Genomic DNA, 17,535 nt, shown 5'->3' on the forward strand with positions numbered 1-17,535 from the left:
TGGCAAAGCACATCACAGTCAAGCACTCTGTGTTGTACAAGTCAGTTCTTGTATCTGTGATAGGTTGAGATGTGAGAATACACAAAGGGAACATGTCTATCAAGTCTGTTGTACTGTACTCTCCTAAGCGCTTACTTAGTACAGTGCTTATTGCAATATTCTTCATACTGTAAAAGCTTAATAAATACCACGCATCATCATGTCAGTATCTTTTCAAAAGGGCTTAAAATTTCAGGCCCCATTGAAACTGTCAAAATACCTAATATCAGTCTAAGTAATTTTCATTTTTTCTATGCCAAGAGAGTCTTAGAATTTCATCACATTCGACTTTTTATCATTTAAAAAAATCTATTAAATATGAAATATACTTTATAATTTTCTTCAAAAAAAAAGAACGGGCCAAAGTCCTAGCTTTATTAATTGGAAATTTAAAGTAGTTAAATAAAATGTGAGGCAAGGAAATACCCATCTGTTGCGCTTGGAAATAATGAATCCATCAAAGGAATTTATTGAGCATCTTAACGGTATACAGAGTACAGTACTAAGACCTTGGGGGAGTACAGTGCAGTGGAGTTGAAAGATGTTCTCTGCCCACAAGGAGTTTAGAGACTATACATTTTCAATCCGTCACTAAATCCTGTTGGTCCCACCTTCACAACATCACTAAAAGCTTTAAAGGACTCCACCACCTTGCCCCTTCCTACCTTACCTCACTACTCACCATCTACAACCCAGCCTACACACTTCAGTGCTCTAGTGCTAACCTTCTAACCGTGCCTCCATCTTGCCTATCTCACCGACAACCCATGCCTTCGACCTGAAATGCCCTCTGATCTGACAATTACTCTTCCCTCCTTCAATACCTCCTCCACATCTCCTCCAAAAGGCTTACCTAGATTAAATGCCCCTTTCCTCTTCTCCCATTCCCTTCTGCATCGCTCTGACTCGCTCCCTTTGTTCTTCCCTCCTCGCTGCTCTACAGCACTTATGTACCTATCTGTAATTTGGGGCTCAGTCTCCATCCCCATTTTACAGATGAGGTAACTGGGGCATAGTGAAGTGGTGACTTGCCCAAGGTCATAGACCAGACAAGTGGCAGAGCCGGAATTAGAACCCATGACCTTTTGACTCCCAGGCCAATGTTCTATCCACTACACCATCTCGCTTCTCCAATCTACACTAAGATATTTAATTAATCACTTTGCAGATACATTTTAAGCTTATTCAAGCTTCTCAAAACACTTAATAGAGTGCTCTACATAAAGTAAGTGCTCAATAAATACCTTTGCTTGATTGATTAATTTATTTAACATGGGTACAGCTCTTCATTGTGTTTTTTCCTTTTTCTATTGGTAGTGTGTGCAACTGAACTTTTTCCATTTTTTAAGATGTGAAATTCCAACAGCCTTTGACATACTCTGTTTATGTAGTGACTTGATTAACAATAACAATAATAATAATAATGATAATAATAAAAAATTGATAATGATGGTATTTTAAGTACTTAATATGCAAGGTTATATATTCAGTACAGTTTCTGCCTTCCACATAAAATTTACAGTCTCTCATCCCATTTTAGAGATGAAGAAATTAAGACTCAGAGAGGTTAAGTGACTTGGCCAAGATCCTGCCACAGACAATTGACAGAAGCAGAATTAGAACCCATCTCCTGACTTCCAGTAGAGCATGGGCGTGGGAGGCAGAAGGACCTGGGTTCTAATTCTGGCTCCGTCACTTGTCTACTGTGTGACCTTGGGGAAGTCACTTCGCTTCTCTGTGCATCAGTTACCTTATCTGGAAAATGGGGATTTAAGACTGTGAGCTCTGTGTGGGACTGGGACTGTGCCCAACCCAATTACCTTGTATCTACCCCAGCACTTAGTACAGTGCCTGGCACATAGTAAGCCCTTAACAAGTACCACAGTTATTATTATTCTTATTGTTATAATGCTGTCTTGTGACAATCAGTAAAAGCAATAGGTAATTAAAATAATTGCATATCTGCTGGAGAAGTCTCTGAGACATATACACTCTTATATTTCCTCCATCACAGTGGCATAGAGTAAGTAGTGCAGGACTGGAAGAGGTTCCTTTAAACATTCCTTGTTTACTTGTGAGAGGGATATTTTAGCCTACAAACCAGAATTAAATTATTTATTTTTCACCAGCCTCTGTCGATGTCATTTCCCCATCTTAAGAGGCTAATAAGGATGGAAAACCATCTTTCATGAAGTTTGGCCTTTCAGTCTCTCCGAAAATAGCCAATTAGTCTTTACTGATTCAGCTCTGGAGCTGATTCACGCTGGAGAAGCAGCGTGGCTCAGCGGAAAGAGCACGGGCTTTGGAGTCAGAGGTCATGGGTTTGAATCCCGGCTCGGCCACTTGTCAGCTGTGTGACTTTGGGCAAGTCACTTAACTTCTCGGTGCCTCAGTTACCTCATCTGTAAAATGGGGATGAAGACTGTGAGCCCCACGTGGGACAACCTGCTTCCCCTGTGTCTACCCCAGCGCTTAGAACAGTGCTCGGCACATAGTAAGCGCTTAACAAATACCAACATTATTAGCTCTCTTTGATACTAATAAGTTCATTCAGTCACAGACACCTCAGATATAGTGGTGTTTATTCGACTGACCACCACTCTTTTTAGTGGAATTGAACTCGATCCTTCGCCCCCCATCAACTTCCAAAATGTAGTGATTGGGAAGACAAAAAAGATTGCATGAGACAAAAGCATCCAAGTGCAAATTATCCATAGGAATTGATTACCGTAACAAACACAAATAGATGCTAAAATCTGTAGTGTTGTGTTGGTTTGGCTAAATCAGATTCAAAAAAGCCACCACGCCCGTGCCTTGGGCCTCTGTGTGGAATGTGTGCTTCTACTGGAAGCTGGAGCGATTACAGGTTCTGGCAAAAGTACCAATATAACCAATCCATCAAGGGTATGTATTGAGCATTTACTGTGCACAGTAAGTGCTTGGGTGCATACAATATATCAGAGTTGGTAGATATGTTCCCTGCCCACTAGGAGCATTCATCCAGTGCTCTAGAAACGGAGGGGCAATCTGAAACTGAGAGGTAATGAATGGTAGCCAGTTTGAGGATGATCTCATCTCTTCCTAGAATGGGGATATGGAAGAGAAGTTCCCACCAGTAAGCTATAACTACGTGACTTACCCACATCTATATCCAGGACAAGACAGATCTCTAGATGGGACTCAGGGTATTTGTTAAGCGCTGATGATGTGTCACACTCCATTCTAAGCGTGGGGTAACACAAGTTTATCAAGCTGGACCCTGTCCCTGTTGCACAGTCTTAGTAGTAGGGAAAACAGTTATTGAGTGCCCAGAAGCAGCGTGGCTCAGTGGAAAGAGCACGGGCTTGGGAGTCAGCCGGGCTCTCGTTATATCCCGGCTAGACTACTGTGTCAGCCTTCTCTCTGACCTCCCTTCCTCCTCTCTCGCCCCGCTCCGGTCTATTCTTCACTCCGCTGCCCGGCTCATCTTCCTGCAGAAACGATCTGGGCATGTCACTCCCCTTCTTAAACAACTCCAGTGGTTGCCTATCGACCTCCGCTCCAAACAAAAACTCCTCACTCTAGGCTTCAAGGCTCTCCATCACCTTGCCCCTTCCTACCTCTCCTCCCTTCTCTCTTTCTACCGCCCACCCCGCACGCTCCGCTCCTCTGCCGCCCACCTCCTCACCGTCCCTCGGTCTCGCCTATCCCGCCGTCGACCCCTGGGTCACGTCCTCCCGCGGTCCTGGAACGCCCTCCCTCCTCACCTCCGCCAAACTGATTCTCTTTCCCTCTTCAAAACCCTACTTAAAAATCACCTCCTCCAAGAGGCGTTCCCAGACTGAGCTCCTCTTCCCCCTCTACTCCCTCTGCCATCCCCCCTTTACCTCTCTGCAGCTAAAGTCTGTCCGTCTCCCCCGATTAGACTGTAAGCCCGTCAAACGGCAGGGACTGTCTCTATCTGTTGCCGACTTGTTCATCCCAAGCGCTTAGTACAGTGCTCTGCACATAGTAAGCGCTCAATAAATACTATTGAATGAATAAAGCCTCATTTTCCCCTTTTCCCTCTGCTCCTCCACCTCTCCCTTCCCATCCCCACAGCACTGTACTCGTCCGCTCAACTGTATATATTTTCGTTACCCTATTTATTTTGTTAATGAATTGTACATCACCTTGATTCTATTTAGTTGCCATTGTTTTTACGAGATGTTCTTCCCCTTGACGCTGTTTATTGCCATTGTTCTCGTCTGTCCGTCTCCCCCGATTAGACTGTAAGCCCGTCAAACGGCAGGGACTGTCTCTATCTGTTGCCGACTTGTTCATCCCAAGCGCTTAGTACAGTGCTCTGCACATAGTAAGCGCTCAATAAATACTATTGAAAAATACTATTGAATGAAGGTCACGGGTTCTAATCCTGGCTCCGTCGCTAGTCAGCTGTGTGACCTTGGGTAAGTCACTTAACTTCTCTGTGCCTCAGTTCCTTCATCTGTCAAATGGGGATTAAAACTGTGAGCCCCACGTGGGACAACCTGATCACCTTGTATCCCCCCAGTGCTTAGAATGGTGCTTTGCACATAGTAAGCGCTTAACAAATACCACAGTTTATTTTTTTATTTTATGAGGAAATGGAGGCATAGAGAAGTTAAGTGACTTGCCCAAGGTCACACAGAAGAGAAGTTGCAGAGCTGGGATTAGAACCTAGGTCCTCTGACTCCCAGGTCCAGGCTCTTTCCAACAGTACAGGCTGCTTCTTGTGCTTCTCAGCTTAAACTGGAAAGTAGCAGTGAACCAGTCAGCAAAGACACTGAGAACAAGCAAGGATTCTCTATATCTAGAATCTTGGAACCTTAATATAATCTTTCCCTGAACCTCGGTTTCCCGTGTGGTAAGATTTACTGAACACTTTTAGAATGGGAGTCAACACCAGTATGGGCCCAAAGTTCCAAGCATGTTTGCAATGAATCCTTAAAACTGGTCTCCAACTGAAAAAAGGCTACCCTGTGTTTTTAAAGACCCCCATCCTGCAGTTAATCTGGGGATGCTACAGAGAGGACATAGACCGAGTACCATTTCCTGACGCTGGGATAATGCTCCTGGATTGCACTCTAGTGCAGAAAATGGGATCCAGGCTTTCACTACCTGAGCTTAACTTTAACCCTCCTTACCCACAGCCTTCAGTAATTTTGTCTATCTCGACAAGTAGCTTTGTAATTTCTTCGCTCTCACATATCTTTTCCACTCTATGTCCCTGTCTCAGAGAAGCAGCGTGGCTCAGTGGAAAGAGCACGGGCCCTGGAAGCAGGACTCATGAGTTCGAATCCCAGCTCTGCCACTTGTCGGCTGTGTGACTGTGGGCAAGTCACTTAACTTCTCTGTGCCTCAGTTCCCTCATCTGTAAAATGGGGATTAAGACTGTGAGCCCCACGTGGGACAACCTGCTTCCCCTATGTCTACCCAGCGCTTAGAACAGTGCTTGGCACATAGTAAGCGCTTAACAAATACCAACATTATTATTGTGCTTATGTCAATTTGCATGCTTCTACATCCGCATTTGCACTGTTTCAATCTGGGGGAAGAGACCTAGTCTTACTGTTTCTGTAACTCTCTACAGCCTGGTTCACACTTAAGTGCACACTGAAGTCACCCAAGAAATCCTGCTGACCGACCGACTTGACTACCTTTAATTTCCTGGTTATGAATGCCGGAATGTCCATCTTTCTGGGGGAACTGGGGACATGGATCAACTTAAAAACATCAGGAATAAAGTAATTAACCCCACCTTACTGTACTTTCCTTCTGTATTTCTGCTCAAATTACTGTTGCCAAGTTTACATGTTGAAACGTTCGAGGAAGCACCCTTATTTGGGATCAAACCGCCACTCCTGTCTGAAACTTTTGGAAATGCTCAAATCCGGGGCTTGTGACATACTACAGTCGTTTCACTGGGCCTTTAATCCACTGACGTGACAGGACCCGGGTTGGTCTGTTGCTTTCGATGGGAGAGTCTGTCATCATCAAACCGTTTGAAGAGGCTGACTCTAAAGGGGTTCCCGCTGTTTGTTCTGATGTGGACAGATAATTAACATTCCGGCTGAATTGGGGATCAAAGAGTCCTGTCCAGTTGCCTTCCCACATTCTTGCTTCTCCTTTCAGATGATTCCAAGCTCTATTTAAAACTGGAAGTGTTGTATATTTTCCAGGGCCTCCCTGTTCTGTTCCCACTAAATCAGAAGTGCTTTGGAGTCACATTCTCCTAACAGCCAATCCAAGTGGGGTTTGAGAACTGGCCATATCCTCTGTGGGACACGAGTGATTTGCCCTCGCCAAAGCAGGGCAGGCCTCTGTTTCCGCTGCTCTTTGGTGGTGGTTCCCCTACGTCCCACTGCTAGTAAGTAATGGGGAAATGTCACCTCATACAACATGATAGGGGCAGATGATGCCTACCTGGAAGGTACTTTGTAGCTCAAGCAGTGGATCGCCTGGTTGGCGAGAGGATATTTGGATTCAACTAGATCAGAAGAGGGAGGAGACGTTCAGTCAGGGCCTTTTTCCAATTCCCCATCCGGCATTGCCTTCCCATTAATGAGATTAATGAGAAGCCTTGGTCACTGAGCTCAGAAAAGAGAAATAGTCAAGCTTTCTCAGAAGTCAGTCACTCAGCCCATTGTATTTATTGAGGGCTCGCTCTCTCTGCAGAGCACAGTACTAAGCGCTAGGGAGTCTAAAGTATAGCAATGTAACAGACACATTCCTTGACCACAGCTTTTCAATTTCGTGGTTGTTAAGTGAAAGGAGAAACAAAAAGTTCAGATATGCTAATTAGAGTGATGGGGATTGGGAGAAGGATAGTTGTACATCGGTGAAAATGAAATGCTTTTGATTTACATTATTAATAATAATAATTATTATTATGGTATTTGTTAAGCACTTACTAAGTGCCAGGCACTGTACTGAGCACTAGGGTGGATACAAGCAAATCGGATTGGACACGGTCCCTGTCCCATGTGGGGCTCAGAGTCTCAATCTCCATTTTACAGATGAGGTAACTGAGGACCAGGGAAGTGAAGTGACTTGCCAAAGGTCCAAACTTCTCACTCTAGGCTTCAAGACTCTCCATCACCTTGCCCCTTCCTACCTCTCCTCCCTTCTCTCTTTCTACTGCCCACCCCGCACGCTCTGCTCCTCTGCCGCCCACCTCCTCACCGTCCCCCGTTCTCGCCTATCCCGCCGTCGACCCCTGGACCAAGTCCTCCCGCGGTCCTGGAATGCCCTCCCTCCTCACCTCCGCCAAACTAATTCTCTTCCCCTCTTCAAAAGCCTACTTAAAGCTCACCTCCTCCAAGAGGCCTTCCCAGACTGAGCTCCCCTTTTCCCTCTGCTCCCCCTACCCACCCCCGTCACCTCTCCGCAGCTAAACACTCTTCTCCCGCCTTTCCCTCTGCTCCTCCCCTTCTGCCGTCCCATCCCCTCAGCACTGTACTCGTCCGCTCAACTGTATATATCTTCATTACCCTATTTATTTTGTTAATGAGATGTACATCACCCTGATTCTATTTATTTGCTATTGTTTTAATGAGATGCTCTTCCCCTCCATTCTATTTATTGCCATTGTTCTTGTCTGTCTGTCTCCCCTGACTAGACTGTAAGCCTGTTACCGATTTGTACATTCCAAGTGCTTAGAACAGTGCTCTGCACATAGTAAGCACTCAATAAATACTATTGAATAAATGAATGAAAGGTCACACAGCAGACAAGTGGTGGAGCTGGGATTACAACCCATGACCTTCTGACTCCCACTGTGCCACGCTTCTAGACGGTACCCTTGTCTGTGTATCTGACTAAATTCCTTAGGCTTCTTCCAATGAAGAAGGTTCTCTTTCCCCAGCTCCCTCTCCCTTCTGTGTTGACTGTACGCTTGGATCTGTGATCACATGTGGTGGCATAGAAGCAAGAAGAGGACAAAGGAGGGAACAAGGAACACCTACCTTCTTCCTCCTCTTCTGTCTCTTTCCCCTTCTCTTCAGCAGCCTTTGCATCTGCCACTCATGCCAACCCCACAGCTAGACTGGCCTTCTCTAGGCTGTTTCCCGGAGGTCCACTGTGCTCAAGAGTATTTCTGACTAAGCTAGAAAGCTCAGGGAAATAGCATTTTCTTCCACTGCATGAATGGCTGCCACAGTGTAAGTGTCAGGGCACAGATCGTGCTGTGGGATGGGTGGATTATGGGTGTGTATGTGTTTGTATTTGTGCGTATGTGTGTGTTTGTGTGTGTCACTTTCTGCAGGGTCTACCCTCCTGTGATACACCCCAAGATATAGTTTGACCCCTTTTAAGTGAGTATAGTGGAAACACCATCTTTTCAGCCTGACTTTTTCATTTCTTGTTAGGAGGTCAAATTGGGAGAAAGGGAAAGATGCAAAACTATAAAGGAGTGTTAGTGACAAAGCGGGCAATGTGTTGTCCTGGTGGTGCTGGCTTTCTCGGTGACTCACACAGAAGCATTGTTTCTTCCACTTACGAAGCATAAAACTATTTGTTTTGATTACATCACCATCACCTCATTAAGCACCAGAAAAGTTCAGCCATACGCCAAATCCCTTTTACACTTGGCTCTGTTGACTTTCTGTAAGTAACATGTTCATTCACTGTAATAAAATTTGGTGCTTTCCACAAAGATATCGAAAGTCATCATCCATTACGTACCGAGATCTTGAATGCTAGAGATCCAGAATTCTCAGCAAGCGGCTTGGTTCAGACAGCCGCTGGAGTGAAGAGGTAGAAGAACCCTCACCTAAGGCCATGATGAGTTTCTCACTCTGGTGAGGCAAAATATACCAAAGCCAGAGAACAGCACTGCAGAAAGGAATTCCTTCCATTCTAAACAGAGCAGAGACAGAAATAGTCTTTCAGTAGTACCTTGGCCATCGGTTTTCATCTCTCTTCCCTCCCTAGTGTCTAATGTTCCTCATTTGATGGCCAGAGAAAGCAGTTTTTCAAAAAAGACTGACCTTTGGGTGAAGCTGAATGTTGCTTGGTTCTGCCTCAGCTCATTTTTCATTTCTAATGATATTTGTGAAATGTTTACTATGTGCCAGGCACTGTACTAAGTACTGGGGTGGATACAAAGAAATCAGGTTGGACACAGTCCAAGTCCCACTTGGGACCGACAGTATTAATACTTTGCCTCAGTTACAACTGAGATTGAGATTGCAATGTGGGACCCTGGAAGAGGTACAAGAATACCCTTCTGATCCACCGGTACTCTTCCAACTCATCGAGTTCTCAGCCTCAGATAAAATCTTTGAACCAGCATGGCATAAATGGAAAGAGCACAGCCCTGGGATTCAGAAGTCCTGGGTTCTGGTCCGGCTCCACCACATACCTGCTGTGTGACCTTGGGCAAATCAATTCACTTCTCTGGGCCTCAACTCCCTCATCTGCAGAGTGGGAATCCAATACCCATTCTCCCTCCTACTTAGACTGTGAGCCCCATGTGGGACCTGATCATCTTTTATCTACCCCAGTGCTTAGTACAGTGCTTGGCACATAACACTTAACAAATGCCACAAATAAAATAGTTTTTATTATTAACCTGTTATCCCAGAGTGGCTGAATGCTAATAATTGCGCTCTAGAGACACCGTCACAAAAAAGTCACACAGGTGACTTTAAACAGCTTTGTAGAGTTAGCACACAGTTATGGACTGACTAAATTAAATTTCATCCTTACTTGACTACCCAAAACTCTATTCTATCAATTTCCTATGTGGCTTTCATTCAGCTTTTATTTTCATTATTACAAATGAAAGGGATGAAAGGTTGCTATGGATTTGAAAGCAAACTGGGATGAAACCAATTTCTGGTCATGAACTTCAAGGTGGGGGCCACTGCTGTCTGAGGATTCCATTTCACTTACTGAATCTTTAACACTCAGAAATGGAACCAATCACTTTTTGCTCTTCAAATTCAAATTTCTCTCCTTGCAATTTCCCTTTGGTCTATTTCATTTTCAAGAACTACTTTCATAAAATTAAAACTCTAGGAAACACTCCTTTGCAAAGATGTTAACTGACAATTAAATATCTTTAAATTGTCAAAAAGACCAAAAAATGGATCGAATAAACACAATCAACCTTTTATATGGGAATTTTAAAAAGAAAACCATAAGCTATAATTTTCCACTGACTTCCTGCGACCAATTTAATTCAAGAATCATATCCACACTGGGCAAATAATTTCCTAAGAACTATTTCACCAGAAATGAAAAACTGGCTAAAAAAACCTCTTGTTGGAACATGTTAGGCATAATATATTTAGGATGTAAAAGCAAAGAATCATTATGCTCTTACAATTCTAAAATATATACCAGAGCTAAAACCTGTTTGCTAGTTAAAGAAAAAGCTGTCACAAAAGTAATATGATAGTAAAATACACTTGTAACAACTCTACATTATGAGTAACTTTCAGTTAGGGACCTCAATACTCCCTAAAATCCAGCTTTGCTTTTAGCGCTCAATTTCACAGCTGGTAAACCTGAGGTGGAATAAATGGATTCAAAGAATTCTCAAAGGTCCCCTAATTTGAGAGTGGAGAGCAGATGTCCAAATGCTTGATGTTACTAAAAGTCACAATAAAACCCTCCCTTTAAGAGTGTTGAAATACCAAACGGAATCGTAATATTTTGGCACAGGAAAGGTGTATTCAAGAGATCAAAGTAATCATCACCTTAACAAAGAAGAGGAATGGACAAAAATTCAGTTATAAAGAGGGCATGTTGATGGGTTTTATAAAAATGAGAAGTAAAGGGAAATTGAATATAGAAAACTGAAATTTATGTTTTAAAATGGCACCTTACCCAAGGAATAAAAGCATAATATAAACTTGATGTAGTATATACAGGCTATAAATGTATGCCATACTGCTAGAATGGGAAACACCTGGAAGGGAAAGCAAAATTGGATTATAGTTCATTTGGAAAATAGGATTGAAGTGTTACTCTATTTGCCTTTCCTTCCTGAAGGTCCAGCGAAGTACCAATTTAGAAAAACGAAGAGCTGAGAGTGTCTAGGACTGAACTAAGTAATTTCAATCAAAATGCAGAGGCGAAGATGTGAAGGAATTTGGTATCAATCAGGTGGCTGGAAAAACAAACCATTATTAACCTGTGCAATCAGGAAAAGTCACAAGAGGTACATGATGGTCAGAGAAGAGTTACAGTTTATGAGATTAATAGATGTCACACTGTTTAGAACCAAGGAAGAGGCATAAACAGTAATTATATTAAGTATGGCATTTGTTAAGTGCTTACTATGTGCCAGGCACTGTACTTAATGCTGGAGTAGATATAGGCAAATTGGGTTGGGACGTTGGACACAGTCCCTGTCCCCTGTGGGGCTCCCAGTCTCAATCTTATTTTACAGATGAGGTAACTGAGGCACAGAGAAATACAGTGACTTGCCCAAGGTCATACCGCAGACGAGTGGTGGAGTGGGATTAGAACCCATGACCTTCTGACTCCCAAGCCCTTGCTCTATGTACTATGCCATGATGCTTCATATATGCCTTTTCCATAACCAGCTCTACCAGATAAATTCATCCCTAACCTATAGCACCATCCAAGTCACTTGTGAACTGCTGAGAGCATTATTTGGCTTCCAGAACTTTCTCAAATCCATTGACGTTCTTGAGCCCACCCCACGAAGATAAAATCCTCCCACTAGTCACCGCAGAGCCATTTTTCCAAATCAGCCCTTTGACGCCATCACGAACACTTTGTCTAAGCACCCACTGCAGAGATTACCTGGTCCAAATAAGGAGCTTCCTCCATCTGGCTAGAAGATAAACTTTTTTTTTTGAGTCTGAGATTATTTTACTTTAGGACAAAGGAAAGAAATAATGGACTAGGAAATTGGAACAAGCAAGCAGTCACCAATTACAAGAATAGTTAATGACCATTTTCTCTGAACACTGGTATATTGCAAATGCAGACCAAAAAAAACTATAATTAGCACATGTGAGTGGCAATAATCCAACTGTAGTATTTACTGCTATTTGCAGGGCTCTGTACAAAAGTACTTGCTTTTCTTTTTCCTACAGTATTTGCTAATATCATAGGAATACCATGGACTGCCCAAAAAAGCAAACAAATGGGTTTTGGGGAAAATTAAGCCAATGTGGTCTTTGGAAGGTCAAATGACTTAGATTAGCATAGTTTGGACACATCGTCAGGAGGTCTAATTCTCTGGAGAAGACACTAATGCTAGGAAAAATACAGAGAAAATGTGAAAGAGGCAAACCAGCAGATAAATGGATAGAAACCACAACAACAATAGAGTAGAACTGTTAGCAAGGTTATGTATATGGCAGAATTTGGAAATTCTGGAAAAAATATATTCATAGAGTCGCTATGAATCTGAAATGACTTGACAGCATTTGATAGTAGTATTTATTAGATACTTAATATATGCCAGGCATTGTACTAAGTGCCGGGTTAGTTACAAGCTGCCTTGCTTCTGCATAGAGGGAAGAGTGAATGAGCATCATCCTTTATTGAATGCTCCCAAACATCTAGTACACTGCTCTACACAAACTAAGTGCTCAATTGATGATCACAATGACAATGACTGAGGAGTGGAAGAGTAGCGCACCTGCAGTCATGTGGCAGGGAAATGGCAACTGTTAGCCATTTTCTGATAAACCCCATAGCTCCTGGTGATACTCCCATTTTCCATGGTTCCCTCATCAAATCAGCACAGTCCAAGGAAAAAAAAAAGGGCAGATGGTAGCCTAAGGGCCAGGTTTCCAAGTGGAATGGCTGATCCCACCGCACATTATTTATTTATTGAGTGCTAACTTTGTGCAGAGCACTGTACTAAGAGTTGGTAGATATGAGTCCTGACCTCAAGGATCTCTGGAGCGGGAAGAGAAGGAAGGATCAGTCCTCTGGGCTGGTTAATTTCAAATACATAAGAGATTTAGTGGCTCGAGTGGCTTTTAGCTATTGCCCTGAAAGCTTGTGATTTTTATAGAAAATAAATTTGAAAATGAATTTGTCTGCAGCCTGGCGAGGAGGAGAGGATGGAATAAGTTTGGCATAAAAGTAAACAACTGGAAAATTATTCACAACTCAGAATTTGCCCAATGGCTGTTCATTCCTAAACTTTAGAAATTAGAGACTGCTTACCAGATGTTGTAAAAAAAAAAAAACCACTCAAGTCACTTCTAGATTGCTAAAAGGTACACTAGTAGGTCCTTTTCAGCAGAATATGTCTGTGTCTTGTTAAATATTTATTGAATAGTGTAATTATATTACATTTGCCATTAAATGATATTGACATTTTTGAATGAGAAAGGGATTTATTCAGGCAGGATGAAACGTGAACATCTGGTAACAACCTTTCAGGCACTGCAACAAAAGAAAATCCGCCTATTTGTTCTTCTTTGTCATTCGAAGCATATCCCTTTTATATGAGGATATGACTGGGCACTAGAACCTTCTCGGTATCTCTGAAATGTTCAAACACGAGTGACTAGCAAACTCGGCAAGCTAGTGGCTCATGAAGTGGGGCTAAATTTAGCTAAGAAACAGCTGTTGCTTGAATAATGATCCAGCTGCTTGGCTCCATGAATGCCCGTTAAGAGTTATTAATCATGGTATTGAAAAAGGAAAATGATTTCTGAAAAAAAGCATAAAAGAGTAGGAAAAAAAACCCCGTGACATCATTTTCCCCTTACAAATAAAATAGTATTGGATTTATCCATATATATAGTTGTCCTACATATTTGGAGATGACACATGCTGCAGTTCACTTATGAGTGATCTCTAGCCCCAGCCACACTGTAAACCCAAAAACTTTGTCCCTTTTTATAATAATGATGGCTTATTATGTGCTAAGCGCTGTGCTAAGGGCTGGGGTTGATATGTCATATACTGGTATTCATTCAATCATTTCTACTGAGCGCTTACTGGGTGCAGAGCCCTCTACTAAGCACTTAGTGTTTTCAGTGTCTGCACAGTTTTGCTTTTGATCCATCTCTCCTCAGTATGTTTTTGTTATCTAGATTACAGTTCCCCTTTAGGCTGGAAGATCACTGTGAGCAGGGAGCTTGTCTACTAACTCCATTATCTTATTCTATTGTACTCTCCCAAGTGATAGGTACAGTGTTCTGCACACAGTAAGCTCTCAGTATATATGATTGATTGATTGAACACTTTGCCAAATTGTCTATCCTCAGAAATTGATTCCAGTTTTCAGCTGAGAAGCTGCATTTTCTGAGACTCTGTCTCACTACGTCGTTAAAACATTTCCTCTGCCCTCCCGGATTTTGGTTTCCCAATTTCAGCTCTATATATAGCAGTTTGGATGTGCCATTTTGTGGTTGTTTTCTTATGGTATTTGTTAAGTGCTTACTATGTGCCAGGCACTATAGTGAACACTGGGATAGATACAGGCTAATCAGATTGGGCAGAGTCCATGTCCCACAAGGGGCTCTCCGTCTTAATCCCTATTTTACAGATGACGAAACTGAGGCACAGAGAAGTTAAGTGACTTGCCCCATGTCACAAAGCAGACCTGTGGCAGACCAGGAATTAGAACTAAAGTCCTTCTGGCTCCCAAGTATTCTGATATTCTCCCCATCCTCTTCAATCTCATGTCCCTCCCATCATAGCTGTGTTGAAGTGATCCCAGTTTTAATGCCAGGAGTTGGATTTTGTTCCAGAATTTCACTGTTTGTACATTTGCCCTAGCATTTAATATGGTATATGGTCTGTAAATGATGCTGATGGATCTGCTCAAGGAGCCGGATGTAGCACTTGTCTTTCCCGAGAGAAGCCTGGATAGCACTACAGCTCTGTAGAGCTTTAGCTTGGTCTGAAGCCTGGTACCATGTTGACCCCACACTCTGCTAGTCTTCCAATTGATGTGCTGGCCTTCTTGATCCCATTTTCTAAATCCTTGTCTATCGTTGCTTCATCACTCTTTACGCTGCCTTGGTAACAGAATTCTGTGGCAGCATTTAGCTCTGCTAACCTTCTCGCTGAGCCTCGATATCTACCTCTCCCCTGACCTCTCGCCCACATCTTGCCTCTAGCCTGGATCGCCCTCCCTCTTCATATCCAACAGACAGTGACTCTCCCCTCCTTCACAGCCTTATTGAAGGTGTATCTCCTCCAAGAGGCCTTCCAGGTTTGTAGATCTCTGTAGGTATGCCGGATATTTCTTCACTTTTCATGACTCTGCTGCAGTTGCTTCCCCCAGAGTTAGTACAGGTGTCATGTCTTTACATGTTGGAAGGTTTTGTATATTTTGCAGAGCTTTGTCTTGAACAGTAGAAAGCCTAGTGGAAAGACTGTGGGGCTGAGAGTCAGAGGAGCTGGGTTCTAATCCCAGCTTTGACTCTCACCAGCTCTGTGCCCGTGGGTAAGACACTTAACTTCTCTGTGTCTCAGTTTCCTCCTTTGTAAATGGGTTTTAATGGGATTCAAAACCTGTTCTTCCTCCCTCTTAGAATGTGAGCCCCATGTGGCACCGAGACTGTAGCAGACCTAATTATCTTTAATCTACTCCAGAATTTAGTTCAGTGCTTGGCAACTTAGTAAGCACTGCACAAATACCACAATTATTCATAGAGAACACTGGCATGCTCTTGCCATCTTTTTAGGCTTCCTTTCTTGTCTAAAGACTGCCTTCACTCTTTAGAGGAACAGTGATGGCAGTGATGGTGTCTTAAGATAGTGTTGGGTTTTTTGGCAGCCTGCATTGCTGTGGATCTTTGGCATTTTGGCATCCCATCACCTTTCATCCATGTTCCTTAATTCCTCCTCAATTTGATTTGAAGTCACCATGCAGGTTTGGAAAGCCTCATTTCTGCCCGAGTTCTTGGGTGCTTGTGAGATGCTGCTGGTGAAATCGAGAGAAAACAGGTCTTTGATATCTGAGTCATTTGCATCCAACCAGTCTTGGTGACTTCTCTTGACCGGCTTCATTGTCCCAGCAACTGCCTGGAATACAACATTAAGGAGAAATGCCCATTCACTGTGTATGTTATTATCATTAATTAATATTATTATATTAATTACTACTGTTATTATTATGGGGATGGGCTGGAGGCAGTCTTTCTTGAGATCCTCTTAGGGTCAGAAAACTGCTAGTTATTATATGTATATTGTCTTCTCTTATGCTGTTGAGTTGTCCCCAGCCCATGGCAACTCCACGGACACATCTCTCCCAGAACGCCCTACCTTCATCTGCAATAGGTCTGATAGTGTATCCATAGAGTTTTCTTCATAAAAATATGTCTTAGAGTCAGGCTAATACCATAGTTGACTTCATTCAGAAGAAGAACACAAGTTAATGTTCTCATCTTTTCTTTTTCTGTGATGAAGGCAATATTAAACAGCTCATTACTGCATCTTTCCCACAATATGATGTCGCAGTATTCTTCCTCTTGTCTTTAGCCTGAGTTGTGTTAAGAGGCTGGCTCATGCAACACCAGCATATTTACTTATTTTTTTTTCCATTTCCCATTGTGTAATGAAGGATGATAGAAACTTGGCTGCTTTGAATATTTAAAAGTCTAAATTAGCTTGGAGAAAGATTTAGATTTCTGTGGAGGAAAGAAATGACTTACAGCCCTGTCAATTTCACGAGCCGCTTTAAAGGAGGGCTTTCATAATTTAAGATTTCCCTGTCAAGGAACAGATTGAATCAACCAGCTCAAAAATAATCATCTGTAAATGGATGACTCCAGCATTATCAACACAAGCAAAGTAAAGCAAAGCAAAGTTTTAATCATTCCAGCTGTATAACAGCCAATTTTTGGTATTTTTAATCTGATTTCTTCAAGGTTGGTATTTAGGACTATCATTCTCATCATCATCAAGCAGGAAAGAGAAAGTCCTGAAGTTCAAAAAAATAATACGGTCATCTTGGAATGAAGTCATCATATTCTGCTGAAAGTAATGGGAGCACAGTCTCCCCAAAGGTTTCAACCGAGACGCAAATCTTACACAACATAAAGTGAAATGGGGATAGGATAATTCCCGTTTATCAAGCCTAGGCTCCCAGGCCCAGATTCTTTCTGCTAGGCCATGCTGCCTCCAGAAAGGATTTGAACCTGGCCTGTTCCATTAAGAGCGGCCTCACCTGGACTGTGGATAATGATGATCATGATGATGATGAATAGCAGAACAGTATTGGCAATTGGAATTCCCCAAGAAAGATCCTCACTTCATTCATTCATTCAATCGTATTTATTGAGCGCTTACTGTATGCAGAGCACTGTACTAAGCACTTGGAAAGTACAATTCAACAACAAAGAGAGACAATCCTTGCCCACAATGGGCTCACAGTCTAGAAGTGGGGGGACAAGTAATCAGGCATCAATAGCATCAATATAAGTAAGTAGAATTATAGATATGTATGTACATCAGAACAGTTAAACAGGCATCAATATAAATAAATAGAATTATAGATTTGTACTATATACTGTATATGTACTATATACTGATATGTAC

At 42.5% G+C, this 17,535-nt stretch overlaps 1 long non-coding RNA gene across 6 annotated transcripts in view; it reads left to right on the plus strand.

Moving 5' to 3' along the window:
* LOC103170545 overlaps positions 1 to 17,535 on the plus strand; it is a 227,485-nt gene that overhangs the window by 188,357 nt on the left and 21,593 nt on the right. The window contains exon 4 of one of the 6 annotated variants that reach the window (XR_003755660.2): positions 5,630 to 5,839. The exons of the other annotated variants lie outside the window; for them this stretch is intronic. This is a non-coding gene — a long non-coding RNA (uncharacterized LOC103170545). Of the gene's footprint in view, positions 1 to 5,629; positions 5,840 to 17,535 lie in introns of those variants that run through there. 6 annotated transcript variants of the gene reach the window in all.

This window comes from Ornithorhynchus anatinus, chromosome X3, assembly GCF_004115215.2.
Source record: "Ornithorhynchus anatinus isolate Pmale09 chromosome X3, mOrnAna1.pri.v4, whole genome shotgun sequence".
Classification (NCBI taxonomy): domain Eukaryota; kingdom Metazoa; phylum Chordata; class Mammalia; order Monotremata; family Ornithorhynchidae; genus Ornithorhynchus; species Ornithorhynchus anatinus.